Raw genomic sequence first — 17,011 nt, 5'->3', positions numbered from 1 at the left:
TCTTTCATGGAAACCAAACGCAAAAGTCAAAAGACCGAGATGTATTGAGAAAGAAAAGTATATTAGAAAAAGGAAAGGATGCAATGGAAAGTGAGAAGGTCAAATATTTTAGAAAAATTTGGATACTAACTAGTTTGAGACGGATGGAGTAGCGTAAAACCCTGAAGGTCAAAATGAAAGACAAGGAGGCAGCACTGAAACCAAAATTCGTTTGGGGTACCTTTTTGGAACTTCTCAAATTTCCTTCACTAGATAAGGGCAATAAGAGCATACCCAACACGGGCTAACAAAGATGGTGGTCTCAGATAAAAGTTGCTGCCATGCTAGATGTTGAAAACTTGAGACTATCAAGTTCCTAACGCAGACTAACACTTCCACTCTTTTACGGTCCCACGAGTCTGTACTTGTAGCAGACAATTTGCTTCAGCTTTTGTGCCTAAAGTAGACTACCCCAGACAAGATTCACCCCAAACCACCGGTCTGTATTTCACAACGCAAGCCATAGCTAGTGCTTCTGCATTTCATCAGACCAAGTTGTAGGTGCTCCTGCAGGCTGCTCTGCGCAGCTGGGACTACTATACAGCGTGTCGCGTTGGGGTGGCCTAACAACAACTAAATTCTAACCTAGTCAGCGAAAATCAAGGGACCCCAAAAAGTCTAAGGGCAAGTATATCGCTATATCACAGCAGTCTTATACATGCCGTGCTACTTAGGATTTTTGCTAATATGAAGTGAAGAGAGCTAAGAGAGAAAAAGGTCGTGGACATTAAAAAAAAGAAAAAGATCGCTCTCATGAGTTAAAATTTAGGATTATAAAAAAACTATTGTACTATCGTAGGAGTTGCTGGTGCAACTTACAACTTTAACTTTTTACCTGTGAGTTACTGTAAGACAACTAGCAACTTAAAAGACAATTATGATACATGTTGTCTGTTAATAAGTGTCTTAAATTAACGTGGCATTATATAAGACTCCTACAAGACAAAAAGACTCCTAATTGACAGCAGAACCAACATTTCTGTGGCACTAAAGCGTATTTTCTTTCTTTTTTTCTAAAGAGAAAAGAAAGGTCTCTTTTTAGCACACGTGGGCCACGGCGTGTGGCAACGTGGCCGTCTGCAACTCGTCGAGACGACTCCGCTAGTCTGCAACTGCAACTGCAACTGCAACGAGCGAGGAGAAAGTTGGATCACGAACTACAACCCTGAATGGCGGAACCGGAGCACAGATTCCTAAGGAACGGAGAAACCCTAGGGCCAAATCAATCACCGGCGCAAGCACAATCAACCATGGCATATTGCACCCCAGAGCAGAGCTCACGTCTGCACCAGCAATACTGACGAAGGAAATGGCGAGGAGAAGCAGCAGGCGGAAGAAGAAGAAGGGCCGACTGGCCGAGGGCTGAGGCTGACTGACCTTCGCTGCCAGTACGCCGAGTCGACCAGTCTGCCCCCATGCAGGCAGGCAGAGGCCGCTATCGCCACTCCCACTCCTGAGCAGGGGCAGGGGCAGGGGCAGGGGCAGGGCGCTGGAATCTGGGAGTGGGAGTGGGAGTGGGGTGGAGACGCGGAGTGGATGCGCGCGCGGTGGCCCGGCGGTGCCGCCCAAAACGCTCGGAGCGTCAACGCGGACGTGTCGAGGAGGAGACGGGGGCCGGAGGGAAGGGCCGGCGTGCGGGGGCGCGGACACGTGGTGCACGGGTGGGTCCGTGGGTGTCGGGTGGGCAGCCCTCACTACACTCGCCGCGCGACGACGACGGAACCACACGCGTCTGGTCTCGCGCCTGTTTTTTTTCTTTTTTCTTTTTCTTTTCTCCTCTCGACTGACTGTTGCTGATCCAGACTCCAGAGAGCAGGGAGGGACAGTGCATCTCGCCTGCCGAACGTCCCAAAGCAAAGCAGCCAATGAGTGATAGGCCGCAGGGCCGCAGGGCAGGTTATGCCCCTCCATCTGTCTTGGAGTTGGAGGGAAGGGGCGGAAGGGGTTTGGTTTTGGTTTGATTTCTGATTTTTTTTCCGTCTCGTCTCAGCTCGTCACGACCCGGTTTAAAGATGAGATAGGACGAGATCGGTTTTTTATATGTGATCGTTCAGTTTTTACGACGTGTGATCATCTATAATTCTATATATTGTGTGTGTATGGTTAAGAAGATAGATTTATTTTAGGAGGCCGTTTCGATCCTTTTATTTTGAAGAAATTAGAATATATTTAATGGATTAAGCTATTTAGTTTAGAATTTAATATTCTATAACTTTTTCAAACTCACAAATAAGACTATCTTAAATTCATAGGGCGGGAGATAGAAATTAATTCTATAGATCACTATGTTATATTTTTACTTTACAACTTATAGCATGCTCTTCAACTCACTTTTCTATCGTAGAAATACAACATATAAGTATCTCCCTTGTATGGCTATCAATAATATACAAATATATTTCATATACAACCATATTAGCTAAATTAATTTATGTCTAAATTATAATTATTAAAATGAATTCAATTCTAAGGATCCAAAGATTTAGACGGATAAAATACTATATTTTAGTTATCACTGTGGACCCTATGTCTTTTAACCATTACTGCTTTTATCTCATCTTATTATTTTCTTCTTCCTCCTCCGTCCCTTAGTTGCAAGAAGCCAGTGTCGCCCATTGCCACGCACTTCCTACGGCTTGTGCCGCCACCGCTCCCTTCCTCTACGCCACCGTCCTCTTTTCCCCTGCTGAAAACCCTAGTTTGGTTTTGGCTAATTGATGAAACCTAAGTACTAACCTATGTCATCAAGTGTAAACATGAGCTAGGTTGGTACATCCAAGCAATGGATCTAGATGATGGTGATCAAGATGGTAGTGATGACCAAAAGAGATGATCGAGTGGTCCAACTTAGAAAAAAAGAAAGAGAAAAACAAAAACCAAGTGTTGACCAAGGCAAAATTATCAAATAGGTTTTTGTTTTGGCACTCAAGACATCATAGAGGCTGTGAGTGTATTTAGGATCGATAGCAGTACTATAAAGAGGAAAAGTCTTTGGCTAAGCGGTTATCGAGAGCCACTAGGTGAAGTCATAATTACATATGCATTAGGGACCTAGTGTGCTAACAATTAACCCTTAAAAAATGCTAACACACGTGCGCATGAGTTATACATACTGTGGTTAGCAACTTGGAAGCAAGGGTGAAGTATTTGAGGAGATAGAAAAATAAAAGGAGGAGACTGTCTAGGACCAGACCCTGACAGAATGAGTCCGGTCAGTGCTGTGACCTGGCCGAGAGGGCCAAGTTAGGACCGGACCCTGCGATGTGGAGAGACTGGACCCGCGTGCGGGAGTCTGGTTATGCTGTAGAAACTGCGGAGATGACGTGGAGAGGACTAGACCCTAAGTCCAAGTCCGGTCATGTTTGATCGGACCCAGTCCGAGGGGTTTGGGAGCTCTCGATGTGATTTTGCGCGAGATCGGACCCTCACGAATTTGAGCGATCGGACCCAACCTCGGTGAGTCTAGTTCTAACGATGTGGCACGAAGAGAGAGGCTCGGGAGGGTACCGAACTCTGCTGTGGGTCCAGTCGGTCGTTATTTGAGCCTTGGGGAGCTCTCGGTTTCCCATCGGACCCAGGGCGCACGTAGCGATCAGACCCTATCGCCTGGGCCCGGTCCAAAGCTGTTGACTGCGTGCGACTTGAGTTAGCCATTGGAGATCAGTGGCTACGCTTAAACAGAGAGACATGTGGCAGGATCTGGAGGACTAGACCCTGACTGTGCGAGTCTGATCTAAGGGTCCGATCAGCCCCAAGAGTGCAACGACTAGTGGACTCCTTGGGAGTCTATAAATAGACTTGGGACAGCTTGGGTTCACTCTCTTGCACATTTTCATTAGTGATATATCCTTGTGAGCCTAAGAAAACACCTCCTACTTATTTTCATCATTGATTCATCATCATAGTGAGACTGGGAGTGATTTTTGGTGTATTTGCTTGAGTGATTGCATCTAGTGGCACTTGAGATCGTTGTGGCTGCGGATTTCTTGTTACTCTTGGTAGTTGCTGCCATCTAGATGGCTTGGAGCAGCGGAGGAGCGTTGGCACGAGTTGGTGATTGTTCGTGACCATCTCCCGGTGATTGTAAGGGGTCATGTACCTTTTCCGGCGAAGAGCCGAAAGGTAACTCTAGTAAATTGCTCATGTCATCGAGTCACCTCACTTCGGGTAAGTTCTTGCAGCGCCCTAGTATGGGCTTGGCGTGATGCCAATTAGCTCGCGAACTACGAAGTGTTGGTCGACACAACGGGAACTAGCGTGCCGGCAAGCACGTGAACCTCGGGAGAAAAATTGTGTGTCTCATTGTCTCTTGGATATCTCCCGGTGTTCATTGGCATTCATATTGATTGATTGATCATCTCGCTTGCCACATGCGGTATACATCTCTCTACCTCCTGTATTTACATTTCTAAAGCCATCTTGTGTAGAGGTAGTTGAGTAGCTAGTGTAGCTTAGTTGGTAATCTAGTTGTGGTTTGTTAGCTCACTAGTTAGTGAAGTAGAGACATAGCCTTGTTTGTGATTAGTGATCATAGTAACTAGAATTGTGGTATAGGTGGCTTGCAACCCTTGTAGAGCTAGAGCAATATTGTATTTCGCCATTTAGGTATCTAACCATTTGCTCTAGTGATTTTGTAGAGATTTTGTTGCCCCTCCAAATTAAGAGACTAGCGCGGTGCGGATATTTGAGGAATATTCTAAAGAGACTGCTTTATTCTCACTAGTTCCACGACCAAACATAGATAAAGTGGAGATCACACCATCGCATCCCTAGTGGTCCTCCCAACCAAACACACTTTGTCACCAAGAGTTTCTCTTAAACTCACTCTATAAATCATCACTTAGATAGTCACTTGAATAAAATTACTCACTATATCTTTTGGCCATCCAATTTCTTTATTTCCTGTGTGCACTCTAGCAGCCTGTTTGGGAGGTCGTATTGTATCGTGGATTATTTACTGCTGGCTGGTTTGGTGTGAGAGAAAAACACTGTTCCCGGCTGGAAATTTATGATCGTTTACGAGCAAGCGAACAGGAGGTAGATAGCTAGCTCCATTCTTCATCTTTGACTAGCGAGAAATCAAAATAGAGGATGACTATAGTTGGAGGGCCAATTAAAGAAGCTATTGGATGGTATTTTCACTAAATTTCTATTTCTATCAATTAAGAAGGATTTAAAGAGGCTCCTAGAGTTGCTCTAGATGTTTTTTTGTTCCCTGGCGCCCCATGCAAATATCGACCGGTGCGTATTCTTTGAACTAGCCTTGTCAATATAAGCGACCTAAATTGGTTTTTCCAAGTTAGTAAAGTAAAACCCTGCATACATAAAAACAATTATGTAGGTAGACAAAAAACAATCAAATACACTACTTATTCTAGGTTCTTGTCTAGCGAGATGGGTTGAGCTCGAGCAAGAGATCCAAATAACGCTCCTTACGAGATTAAAAGTAAAATACACGAGTGGTCCTTAAACTTATCTTGTAGGTCCTTAAACTCTCGTAATGTATTTTCAAGTAACTCACCTTGTCTTCGGGTGTCATCTAGGTCTAGAACCCTTAAAATTTATTTTAGGCTCTCAAACTTGTCACAATGCGGCATATAAGTCTAAACAAGCTTCAACTAGTCCACATGTTGGTTTCTAGTGCTCCATCTAGATGCTCTCTCTCTCTCTCTCTCTCTCTCTCTCTCTCTCTCTCTCTCTCTCTCTCTCTCTCTCTCTCTCTCTCTCCTATAGCTCCATCTCCATGCTCTTCCCCTCTCTCTGTCTTTTAATCTAGTGTGGCCTCGCATCACAATCGCGAACTCACCATCGCCAACCTATGCCTTCATCATCCTCCACGTCAAAGGCCACGATGTTATCAATAATGGTGGCAGTAAGGTCAAAGCTAGTGCCGCTTAGACTAAAGAGGTAGGCGAATGATTGCTTTGCCATTAAGTTCCTGCCTCGGTCAAGAATGGATCCAACCGTTGTGGCATGTGGCGTCATGAGACAAAGTAGATCTGGTCTATTCGAACCTAAGTGTCATGCTATGGCAAGTTCAGGGATTTAGATGACACACTAATACAAGTCTCGATACCTAAAATAGCATTTTGAAAGTTTGGGACTTAGACGGCACACAAAGATAAGTTCGGGGACTAAAAAAATACATTTTAAGAGAGAGACTCAAATAACATCCGGGACAAGTTTAGGTACCACTCACATGTATTTTACTCAAAGTCTAAAACCCACTACACATTGGTAAGGACCAGCTGCACCTTGTCACTAATCTAGTGAGACAAATTCAATATGATAATAAAGAATATACCATCTTATTGCCCACAAGATAAGTTTTGTTGCACTCCTCGCTCCATGACACAGTCAACGGGAATGCCAAATACAGTAGGTTTGAGAAGCTAGATGACATTATGCATGAGGATTCCTTTAACCATTTTTTTTTACAACAAACAACTTTATATTAGCAGCAAGGAGCTGCAAGAATTTTTACATCGTTCAAGCTTACAGTATGAAGAGCTTGAAGTAAAGGGCAGCGAGTAACATGATTCTCATTGGAGCAGGAGAATTCTAAGTTGGTGCTCTGAGAATTGTGGTGTGCTTCAGCTTGGTGCGCCAGGGCATCAGCCGTGGAGTTTAATCGCCGGCTCACCTTGAAGAGCCTGGATGAAGTAGTTGTTGAATGTTGGCGTAGGTCTGAGTAAAGTACTTGATCCTCCAGTCAGGAGGATTGGATAGATCATCCTTGTTGAGTCGAACCAGCTGCTCGCAGTCGGACAAGAAGCTGATGGCGGTAAGATTGAGTCTGTGAAGGATACCCGAAGCAAGGGCTAGGCTGGCTGCCTGAGTCGGTTGTTCCTGGAAATTAAGAATGAAAATGCCCAGTCCAGCAGGCCTGGACAGTCCATTCGGTTGATCCGGTTGAGTGGAAGCATCCACATAGCATCTGGAGCCTTGTAGTAGTGCCGGATTGATGATTTCATGCCTGTTCTCCAGTGATACCTGCGGAAATGTAAGTGTGATACCTGTTTGCAGAGCAGGCAGGCTTGGCAGCGGTTGTGGTTGTGTGCCTGTTTGGTCATCAGAGGGAGGGCTGAGGGCAGCCGGTACCACGCCTGGAGTGTGGACAGCTTAAGTACCTGTTTCCGGAAACATTGCCTGGTGGTGGGTGTTTATGGGCGTGTTTGGTTTGTTGGTTTCTTGAGCCTGGCTAGCAAACGTAGCCTGGGCAGCCCAGGCCTGGCCCTAGGTAGCCAACCAGCGTTTGTTTGGTTGCGGGTGAACATGAGGCTGGCTACGGCGAGTTCCTGTTTGGTTGGTTGGTTTTCTCAGACAGAATCACCACGTCTAGACTTGGGTAAGTTTACCCAATAGAAGCAATTCGTCGAACACCTTCCGAGCGCGGAATGAGATCCTCTGCAGTCAGTGCCAGCGACTCTTCTCTGCAGTCAAGCGTATCTGACCCTCCGTTTCAATCGAACGGTGATCAGGTCGCACCAGACTTTCAAGCGCCCCTTCCTTCGTTGCGCTGGGCCTTGGCCCAACAAGCTCACGGCGCTGCTGGGTTTGTGCGAGCGTCTCTCTCTCTGAGGAATAGATGCGTTATTATTCTTAACCGTAGTATGTAATCTCTTCCTGTGTGCTCAGATTGCATGTGCCACTAGTAGAGAAATGACTTTTGATCCACTTCGAAATTTGGCTTTAGTCCCGATATTTTTCGTGCCCGGGACTAGAAAAACCTTTAGTACCGGTTGGTAGCTCTAACCGGGACTAAAGGTCCTGCCCAATGGCTACTGTGGCAGCCTTTTGTTGCAGGGGACCTTTAGTCCCGGTTGGAGCTACCAACCGGGACTAAATGTTAACTTTTACTCCCGGCTGGTCCCTCCAACCGGGAGTAAAAGTCTACTTCCGGTTAGGCTCCGTCCAAGATTAGAAATGAACCTTTAGTCCCGGTTGCTGTCTCCAACCGGGACTAAAGGTCTCCAACCGAATACGGGAGCGACATTTTGTTCAACCGGGACTAGTACGTAGAGTAGCTGCTACATTAGCTAGCTAGTACATTAGCTAGCTGTTCACCGTCAGGACATGTCAGTACGTGTCTCTCTGCTAGCTAGCTGCTACGTACGTAGGAAATCAATTAGTCCCGGCTGATCCCGGCTGACCATCGAGGACTGCTAGCTAGCTGCTACACTAGTATGTAGGAAATCAATTAGTCTCGGCTGGTATTACGAGCCGGGACTAAAGATATACTTTTAGTCCCGGCTGGTATTACCAGCCGGGACTAAAGGTCTTTTAGTCCCGGGTGTTTATAGGAGCTTCGATGGGCCGGCCCAGTACGCAATATACTGGAATTGCTGGCCAGTCCCACCTATTAGCACCACCTCGCTTGTTCAGAAAAGTGAAAGCTAACTTAAAAGCTCAACTCTCGAACCATGCAGCACGAACTTGAACAGGATCTGCTCTATGGGATTGTACCGCTGATCCTTGACTAAAGGTCCTTCGTACTATAGTTTATACAAAATGTTGAACATTATAAACGTACGTATATTCTAGCAGCGTAGAATGCGTATTCAAAAACCAAAACGAATCATCAATTAAAAAAAGAAAAAAAATAGAAATAGAAACAAAAAAAAAGAAAACCTTTAGTTCAGTAGCAGCGTGAAAATAGAAAAAAAAGGAAAATAGAAATAGAAACAAAAAAACCTGGTAACAGCGTGAAAATAGAAATAGAAACAAAAAAAAGAAAAAAAAACCTTTAGTCCTGGTTAGTATTATCAACCGGGACTAAAGGGTTTAGCCCCGGTTGGTATTACCAACCGGGACTAAACCCGGGCACGAAACCGGGACTAAAGGAGGGGCCCTTTAGTCCCGAATTCGTGCTCTTGGTTCCAAAACCGGGACTAAAGGGGGTTGCGAACAGGGAGTAAAAGTAGTTTCTCTACTGGTGTGCGTGTAATGACATGGCTGTTTCTTTTTCTCCGCCAAATTGGACACCTATTTAACAGTACAAATAATACCATGTCATATTTATTTTGCAAAATAGCACATTGTTACAAAATTGAAGCCTGTACACTTCGCTCAGGTTTTGCCGCTTCTATACACAATTTGCACAAAATTGCTAGTACAACATTTGCTTCATGTCCAATTTCCTGCATGAATTGCTGACAATACTATGCTTCCTGTACAAAGCACAATGCTTATAAAATATAACAATTATTACAAACCTCAGTGCTAGTAACACAAGCAGTAGCAACGAACTGGACGTAGGGATATTCTGCCCAAACCGGTATAAACCTCGTGTCCTCTTAGCACACCATCCGAACCAGACACGTAATATTATAAATTTACTCGTTGGTGTTTACTCGAAACGCCGACACAATCTGTGTTTGTAATAATTGTTATGTTTTATAAGCATTGTGCTTTGTACAGGAAGCATAGTATTGTCAGCAATTCATGCAGGAAATTGGACAGGAAGCAAATGTTGTACAAGCAAATTTGTGCAGATTGTGTATAGGAAGCAGCAAAACCTGAGCTAAGTGTACAGGCTTCAATTTTGTAACAAATTGTGCTATTTTGCAAAATAAACATGACATGGTATTATTTGTACTGTTAAATAGGTATCCAATTTGGTGGAGAAAAAGAAACAGCCATGGCATTACACGCACATGCAATCTGAGCACACAGGAAGAGATTACAGACTACGGTTAAGAATAATAACGCATCTATTCCTCAGAGAGAGACGCTCGCACAAACCCAGCAGCGCCGTGAACTTGTTGGGCCAAGGCCTAGCGCAGCGAAGGAAGGGGCGCTTGAAAGTTTGGTGCGACCTGGTCGCCGTTCGATTGAAACGAAGGGTCAGATACGCTCGACTGCAGAGAAGAGTCGCTGACACTGACTGCAGAGGATCTCATTCCCCGAGCGCAGCAGGCAACTCCGCGTCACCTCCACCATCATCGCGAAGCATCAGCTCGAGCTCCTCTATCCTCATCACCGGAGCCTCGAGCGACCACGCCGGAGAGGAAAGCTCGTTGCTGCAGCCATCGCGAGGGCGCAGAGGAGGAGCAGCGCAAGGGGCGTGGAGGAGGAGCACTGCGAGGGCCGAAGGAGCAGCACGACGCGCGAAGAAGGACGACGGCCTCGCACTGCAGTACCAGGAGGTGGCAGCGCTCTGCCTCGCCGACGATGTAGACGAGCTCTGCCTCGCCCACCTCGCGGATGGATCCAGCCAACCGACGCCGCAGAGCTTGACTGCTCCGCTTTGGCGCAAGGACGCCTCCATCCACTTTGGGGCAAAGACGCCACAAGTCAAGCTCCACCACCTCCCGTCGGAGCTCGACGAAGGCCGACGAGGAAGAGGAGGGCTTCGGGGTGGTGGTGGTGGCGTCTCGACAAACTCCGACCAGATGTGGTCGGCGCCGGCAGCGTCGGAGGCGGAGGATTTGGGGGATTGGGGTCCCACTCGAGGTGGAGCTCATCGGTAGGAGGTCAGGCGGCGTCGGGGCAGGAGGTGACGAACTGCTGGTGCTCGGCGTGGGAGGTGAGCCGAGCGAGACAAACGCTAAGCCAAGCCTGGCTCCACGGATTCGAGCGTTTCCAGGAAGCCACCCTGGCCGTACAGACTGGGCTTAAGAAAGCCTGGTGTCAGCGTTCCTTCTCATGGACCATGCCGGATAAGCTTCTGGGCTCGGCGGCTTCAGCTAAGGAAGGAGGACGCGTGAAGGATTAAGAGCACCAAAGTGTTCAGTCCGGAGTGGGCCGTCTAGTGAGCCCAGTAAGAGTAGGTGTGAGTTCCTATATGTGCTATGTTCTCTGCCGTGGAAAAGCATGAAGATTGTAAACAAAGAACTCTGAACTCGAACCTGAGATTCATCCGTTTCCTGCCCCTGCTGTTCTTCTCGCCCCTTTTGCTCTGTTCCTCCAATCCGTCTCCCCTTCTGCTGCTAACAAATTGGTATCCAAAGCCTATCCTTCCTCGGCTGAACCAACGATTCATCCACCTAGATCGGAGGTTGCAATCTCTGCCTTGATTTCCATCCTGGAACCCCACAAAATCATCCACGACCACTTCACCAGGTTTAGAAAACACACCGGGGCCATGGATTCCAATACCAAGCTTCTTCTCAATGAGCTCAAATCGGTGAAGGTCTCCCTCGAGTCATCTCTCGGCGGCCAAATCAGAGAGGTGGAGGCATCGCTGGGCAAGCGGATTGGGGCCGTGGAGCATTCCATCGCGGGCCGGTTCAATTGCTTGGAGGAGGCCGCCAAGGTGCTCGACGAGTGGAAGCCCAAGGTGGATGCGTCGGTGGCGGAGCTGTGCGCGGAGTTAGGCGAGGTCCGCAAGTCCGACGCCGTGGTGGAGCAGATGCACGAGGAGATGACCGCACTCCGCAAGACCGTGAGTCGTGTGGTGCTCGACTCGGATCCGTCAGCATCCGCTGGGGTCCTCAAGCCTCATCCCGTGGTGGCCACGGCGACATCATCTGCCGGACACCCAGCCATCGGCCCGTTTGTTGGGCACGGCGCGGCACATCACCACAGGGGGTCTAAGCCCATGGCTCAACCCTCGGTCAAGGGTAAGCTCATCGAGACCCTTCCCCGGCCCACCCATCAGTATGTTCTTCACAAGTCGCTTTCTAGCTCGGTGTTGGAGTTGGGGGATCCGTAGTTTCATAGTGCTGGGGGCGCCTCGCATGAGCATCGCATGCATTGGGGGGCTACAGTACTCTTGTAGTAAATTACCCAAGATGGATTTTCCAATTTTTGATGGGGAGGATCCGAAGTTGTGGCTTAGCCGTTGTGATGACTATTTTGACATGTATATGGTTGAGCCCAGTCAATGGATTCGTGTGGCCTCCATGCGGATGACTGGAGCCGTGTCTCGCTGGCTGCAGTACTTAGATCTCAAGGTGAAGAAGATGAGTTGGGAGGAGTTTTGTCAATTGGTCCTTGATCGTTTTGGTCGGGATCAATATGAGTTGCTGATTTGACAGTTATTTCATATTCGTCGGTCTAGGGCTATTCAGGAATACGCTGACCGATTCACTGGCTTAGTTGATCAGCTCCTCGCCTATGGCAAAACTATAGATCCTTTGTTTTATGCTTTACGTTTTGTGGATGGGTTGCGGGATGATATACGCTCTGCTATTCATATGCAACGACCTTCTACCGTGGATGATGCCTGTGTTCTTGCCCTGTTGCAGGAGGAACTAGTGGATCCGTGTCGCCGGAAGTCACCATCCAGAGCCGTGCCCATGCTGCTGTAGGCACCGGTTCCTGATCATGGGTGCCGTTGCTGGAGAGGAGCGATGTCCTCAGGGCGTCAAGGACAAGCTGAATACTCTTTGCTCCTATCGTCGCGCCCGCCGCCTCTGCATCCACTACGGTGAAAAATGGTCTCACGACCATAAGTGCCCCGACGCTCTTCAGTTACATGCACTGCAAGAATTCTAGGATGTGTGCAACAGTGAAGACTCGGAGTGTTGTGAGGAGATCACCCCTGGGGATGATTGTACTCAGGTGTTTGTTGTCTAGGTATTGACCACAGTTGCTGCTCCCACACCTGTTAGGTTTATTCATTTTGAGGGCACTGTTCAGGGCATTCCTATTCAGATTCTGGTGGATTCAGGCAGCTCTTGCTCCTTTGTTAGCACCACTCTAGCCAGTAAGCTGATAGGTGCTACATCGCTGGACAATCCGCCAAAGGTTTGCATCGTTGATGGCAGTTTAGTTGAGTGCCCACAATCTTTTAGTGCTTTGTCTTGGGAAGTTGATTCATGACAGTTCACTTCAGCTTTCCTGGCTCTTCCAATGCCCTCTTTTGACATGATCATTGGTATGGATTGGCTGGCTACCCATAGTCCTATGCAAATTGATTGGCAGCACAAGTGGGTTATGATTCCATATGGTCAGTCTACTGTGCGGTTGTAGGGCAAGCTCACGGAGTTGCCGGTGGGTTCAGTTATTCAGGTTACTGCATTGTCTTCTGATGATCGTACTCAGCAGGGGTCTATTACTCTAGTTGTATCAGAGTTGTTGAAGGAGTTTGAGTCAGTGTTTGCCCCTCTAGCTGGTTATCCGCCCGCTCGGCCATTTGATCATGCTATACCACTCATTCCAGGAGCATCTCCTATGCAAGTTCGTCCCTACAGATATCCACCTTTGGTCAAGGACAAAATTGAGAGGCAAGTCACTAAAATGCTAGATGCTAGCATTATTCAGCCTAGCAAGAGCCTCATTTCCTCATCTGTTCTCCTGGTTAAAAAGAAGGATGGCACATTCTGGTTCTGTGTTGATTTCCACCACCTCAATGCGATCACAGCCAAGGCTAAGTATCCAGTTCCAGTAATTGAGGAGCTGTTGGATTAACTCACCCATGCATCATGGTTCACTTGTTTGGATCTCACTGCTGGTTACCATCAAATTCGGCTACAAGTGGGCGACGAACTGAAGACGGCTTTTCAAACTCATTCGGGTCAGTATGAATTCCGTGTGATGGCGTTTGGATTGACTGGTGTCCTGACTACTTTTCAAAAGGCCATGAACACTACTTTGGCGCCCTTGTTGCGTCGCGGGGTACTAGTCTTCTTTGATGACATCTTGATTTATAGTAGGTCTCTTGAAGAACATCTGGTCCATCTTAGGCAAGTGTTGGAACTCTTGCGCCGTGACCAGTGGCAGGTGAAGGTGTCCAAGTGTGTGTTTGCTCAACGTCAGTTGAAGTATCTAGGGCATGTGATTTCTGAGAACGGAGTGACCATAGATCTTGATAAAGTGCATGTAGTTTTATACTGGCCTGTGCCCTCGTCTGTCAAAGAACTCCATAGTTTCTTAGGGCTGGTAGGGTATTACTAGCGCTTTGTTAAGCATTTTGGTGTCATCACTCGTCCGCTGACGGAGTTGCTCAAGAAAGGGGCTCTGTTCGTCTGGTCCACTGTTCATGATGCTGCTTTTCATGCTCTCAAACAGGCCTTGACTTCTACACCTGTGCTGGCCTTGCCAGATTTCTCCAAGCCATTCTCTGTGGAGACCAATGCAAGTGGGACATGAATTGGCGTGGTGCTTACTCAGGATGGCCACCCGCTAGCATTTCTTAGTAAGTCTCTTTCCCTCCGTTCCTAGGGTCTCTCGACCTATGAGAAGGAATATCTTGCCATTTTGATGGCATTGGACCATTGGTGCAGTTATCTACAGCACACTGAGTTCCACATTATCACTGATCAGAAAAGTCTAGTGTAGCTCTCAGAGCAGCGTTTGCATACCCCTTGGTAATAGAAGATGTTCACCAAGCTCATCGGACTGCAATATCAGATTGTGTATAGGAAAGGGGATGACAACAAGACTGTTGATGCTCTGTCCCGCATGCCAGCTGGGAATTGTTCAGCACTTTCTGTGGCTCAGCCTCAATGGTTACAGGAGGTGGTTGCTTCTTATGCGTCTAATTCTCACGCCCAGCAACTCATCGCTAAGTTGGTTATTGATCCTTCCATGGTGCCCCGTTTTACATATAAGGATGGTCTGTTGCGTTATGATCAACGAGTTTGGATCAGCCATCAGCTTGATCTGCAGCATCGCATCATTGCGGCTATGCATGACAGCGCCATTGGTGGACATTCTAGCATTCCTGTTACTTACAGGCGCATTAAGCAGTTGTTCGCCTGGTCGGGTCTCAAGTTAGTTGTGCAGCAATTTGTTCATTCTTGTTTGACATGCCAGCAAGCCAAGCCAGATCGCTCCCGCCTGCCAGGGCTGCTACAGCCATTACCTGTTCCTAATCGCGCCTGGCAGGTCATTTCTCTGGATGTTATCGAAGGTCTTCTGGTCTCCGAGGGTTTCAATTGCATCTTGGTGGTAGTGGATACATTCTCCAAGTACGCCCATTTCATGGCCTTGAAGCATCCTTTCACAGCGGCAACTGTGGCTAAGCTGTTTTTGTCTCAAGTTTATAAGTTGCATGGCCCGCCCAATGCCATTGTGTCTGACCGCGACCGCATTTTTACCAGTCACTTCTGGAAAGAGCTCTTCAAGTTGGCAGGTGTGGATCTGTGTATGAGCTCGACGTACCATCCGTAGTCGGACGACCAAACTGAGCGTGTCAACCAGTGCTTAGAAGCCTTTCTTCGGTGTTATGTTCACGCTTGTCCCTAGCAATGGAGCTCTTGGCTTGATGTGGTGGAATTCTGGTATAACACCTCCATGCATTCTGCTTTGGGCCGATCACCTTTTGAAGTGCTCTATGGCTTTGCTCCCCAGCAGTTTGGCCTACATGCTACCCAAGACTCGCCCATTTTAGATTTGTCTGAGTGGCTCCATGATCGTGAACTCATGACGGATCTGATGAAGTAGCATCTCCACCGTGCTAAGTAGAGGATGAAAAAGCAAGCGGATGAGAACCGTTCAGAGCGCGAGTTTTAGCCGGAGGATTGGGTGTTCTTGAAACTATAGCCTTATGTGCAGTCCTCTTTGGCTACTCGTTCTAACCAAAAGTTGGCATTCAAGTATTTTGGGCCTTTTTGCATCATTGAGCGCATTAGGTCAGTCGCTTACAAGTTAGAGCTTCCTGCTTCCTCTTCCATTCACCTCGTTTTTCATGTATCATAGCTCAAGAAGGCCGTGGGTGCTCACCAAATTGTTGAGAAGCTACTGCCACCATCATCTGTTCGCTGGAGTATTCCAGAGAAGATTCTTCAGCACCGAACAATCATCAAGGGCTCTGCACCTGTCCGCCAAGGTTTGGTCAAGTGGTCTCACTTGCCTTCTTCTTTGTCTACCTAGGAAGATTTGGACTATCTTCAGCAGCAGTTTCCTTGCGCCGCTGTCTAGGGGCATCTAGGCGCACAAGAGGGAGGGGATGTCAGCGTTCCTTCTCATGGGCCAGTGTCGGATAAGCTTCTGGGCTCGGTGGCTTCAGCTGAGGAAGGAGGACGCGTGAAGAGGCCCAGGGTTAAGAGCACCAAAGTGTTTGGTCCGGAGTGGGTCGTCTAGTGAGCCTAGTAAGAGTAGGTGTGAGTTCCTATATGTGCTATGTTCTCTACCATGGAAAGGCATGAAGATTGTAAACAAAGAACCCTGAACTCGAACCTGAGATTCATCCATTTCCTGCCCCTGCTGTTCTTCTCGCCCCTTTTGCTTTGTTCCTCTGATCTGTCTCCCCTTCTGCTGCTAACACCTAGCTAGCAGGCTTTACAGGGAACAAACATGCCTAAGTTGTATTATACAAACCTGGCTAAGAGCTAAGAGTGATCAGTCGCTAGTGATAGGGATTTATAGATTTCTCTCTCCCATTCCACGTGAGGCTGTTTGGTTCGCTATTTTCATCCCACCATCGATTCACAGTACGAATTGCTAGTGTTGTTCTGCGTTTGGATGGGCCCGGTGGTAATAGATTATAGTGCGAACTGATCTAGTCCAATACAACTTCGTTCCCACTCCCCTCCCCGTGTTATCCGCTTGCGGAGTCTGATGAAAATCAGCGCCGCCACCCCAATACTCGCCCCCACATGCTCTGAGCTATTTCTCCATGCACTCCCATTGCCGCATCCGCCTCCATGGTCGTACCCACGCTCAAGTCCTCCAAGGCGAGACGAGCACCCACCGCCACGCCAACCACTCCCGGCTTGCTCGACTCCTATCGGGGCACCAGCCAAGGTTCCATGGCGACAATGGCCGCGTGCCTATGACCGTGCTAGAGGCGCCTGCTGCAGTTTGTGACACCAATTGAAGATCAAACCCGACCATGGCCCTCGCCCTCACGCCAACCAAGCAGGAGTCTGAGGTCGTTGTCATCATTGAAGGACATGAAGAAGAACAGTGTTGTGATGGTAAGGTAAGGGAAAGCACTCCAACCCAAACCAAATAAATCGTCTTTTCGGTTCCCTACAATGGCTAACGTCAGTAGTTGATTGCATTGTCGTCCCTGCACCCACCACGGAACCAAGCAGCACCTTAATTAGCTATCTTGGTGTCAGACCTGGTACACCTATGA

The sequence above is a fragment of the Miscanthus floridulus genome, chromosome 11 (assembly GCF_019320115.1).
Source record: "Miscanthus floridulus cultivar M001 chromosome 11, ASM1932011v1, whole genome shotgun sequence".
In the NCBI taxonomy this organism is placed as follows: domain Eukaryota; kingdom Viridiplantae; phylum Streptophyta; class Magnoliopsida; order Poales; family Poaceae; genus Miscanthus; species Miscanthus floridulus.
This window is presented reverse-complemented; position numbering follows the sequence as displayed.